Below are 2,052 nucleotides of genomic sequence, written 5' to 3'. Positions count from 1 at the left end.
AATTCTGCTATTAAAGATTAATTCCATTGTTTTGTAAGTCTTTCTGTTATGAAAGAGAAATAAATGAATCCGAGCTTCGATGTTGGTGAACAGATGAAAGCTTCTGGAGCGTGGTGTGCTGGGAAGGGCATAGAACCCCCACTCCCCACCTCTCCATACCTTGGTATATGCCTGTCTTCCATTTGTCTTCACTTGAGTTGAATACTTCATAATAAACTGACAAATGGTTCAGATACTATATACTCTGCCTGGAATGTTGGTTTGAGTATAGGTATCTCAAAAGAAACCTCAGCTCTCACCCGTTAATAAGGTCTGTGGCTCTGTTTTCCAGTCCATTGTGAACCGATATCAGGAAGTTTGTATTTCAGATGCTGAAGCCATATCGTATGGAGGAGCTGAAAACATGAGCCGGGTTCCCTACTGTGTCAGAAACACGTGTTTTATAACCAAGTTTGGAAATGCTCTCAAGCTGGAAGTGTCTTTGTGAGCAACATTAACAGATCAACATGTCCAATTTCCCATTGGAATTACTGCAGAGAATTTTGCTGCAAAACATAAAGGTAGCAGAGAAGGATGTAACAAATATGCCCTGTAATCACAGCAGAGGTGGATAGCTGCCAATAATGCTGTGACTTTAATAATGAGATGTTACCTACTGAGGTGAAGACAGAGAAAGGGATACAGGCAGTGCAAGTAGATGATCCTGCTGGGCTCCAGACAAGCCTGGAACAGTTAAATAAACTTCCTCTAGTATTCACCGAAGAAGGGACGGCTGCTTCAGGGAGTGCACTGGGAATATCTGGCACCTTCAAAGCTAGTGAAGTTGCTGGCAAAGAAGCATAACGTCACACCACTGGCAAGAATTATGGGCTATTTTGTGTCTGGATGTGATCCCTCAATCATGGATATTGGGCTTGTCTCTACTGTCAATGAGGCAGTAAATAAAACAAGACTGAATCTTAAGGAGATGGAAATGGTAGAGGTGAATGAAATTTTTGCTCTCTAGTACTTGACAGTGGAGAAGATCTGGACCCAAGTAAAACCAATGTGAATGGAGGAGCCATTGCTTTGAGTGAGCCATTGAGAGGATCCGGATATAGATTATTGCATACCTGGTTCATGAATTAAGATGTGGTAGTGGAAAATATGCTTCCAGATGAGCTTGCTTTGGAGGGGTGGCCAGAGTATGATCACTCCTCATTCAGACAGAGCATAGCCTGACGAGAATAAGGATCCCGCCAAGGGCCTGTGGTGCTTTACTTGGCCAGGCCACATAAAAACAGATAAAGATGTATTTATCATAATAAGTGCACAGGCCAGAAATAAGGTTTCTCAAATTTGCACCAATGAAATATGCATTTCTGAACTAAAATATAATTGTAGAAGGCCTTAAAAGAAACCGTATCCTTGTATAACCACTATGCATGGTTTAGATAATATGATTAGAAAGAAATTGAATAAATTTTGCCTTAACTTCCAAAACTAAGTAAAAACATAAATAAATCAATAAATATCTCCATGAGGAATTCTCAAAATTTTACGTGATTTTTTTTTTTACACTTTATACTTTACTATGTAACCTTCTGTTAACATTCTTTAGTAGAATATTAGTTAATTAGTTAGAAACTAGTGAGAAACAGCAAACACCAGGCATATTCAACCTGGCTTGGTACTTTCAGCCAGGCCTTAGTGATGCTAGAAGCTTACCTAGCCTCTCAGGTTTTTGGGTCTCCTGTTGAACCTAAATTTTTTCACAGAACCTGAAAATTAGATAAGACCACTCTGTAGCCATGATGGATAAAGACACAAATGAGGCCGCTCTGTAATCATGTGTGAGGTTAGACAAAGCATTGTCCAAGCAGCAACATACCAAATATAACCCTCCCCCAGTTAATATGAGCAACTGCTGTTTCTTTCTTTTCTTTTCTTTTTTTTTTTTTTTTTTTAAGATTTGATTTATTTATTCATGAGAGAGAGAGAGGCAGAGGCAGAGGGAGAAGCAGGCTCCCTGCGGAGCAGGGAGCCCAGTGCGGGACTCAATCCCAGGATCCT

General features: G+C 40.1%; 1 pseudogene; it reads left to right on the top strand.

Moving 5' to 3' along the window:
• The first annotated feature begins 201 nt into the window (after positions 1 to 201).
• LOC100470172 lies at positions 202 to 1,160 on the top strand (annotated as a pseudogene).
• Positions 1,161 to 2,052: the final 892 nt, after the last annotated feature.

This window comes from Ailuropoda melanoleuca, chromosome 2 (genome assembly GCF_002007445.2).
Source record: "Ailuropoda melanoleuca isolate Jingjing chromosome 2, ASM200744v2, whole genome shotgun sequence".
NCBI classification, from domain to species: domain Eukaryota; kingdom Metazoa; phylum Chordata; class Mammalia; order Carnivora; family Ursidae; genus Ailuropoda; species Ailuropoda melanoleuca.
The sequence above is the reverse complement of the archived record's forward strand: the minus strand, read 5'-3'. Positions and strand labels throughout refer to the sequence as shown.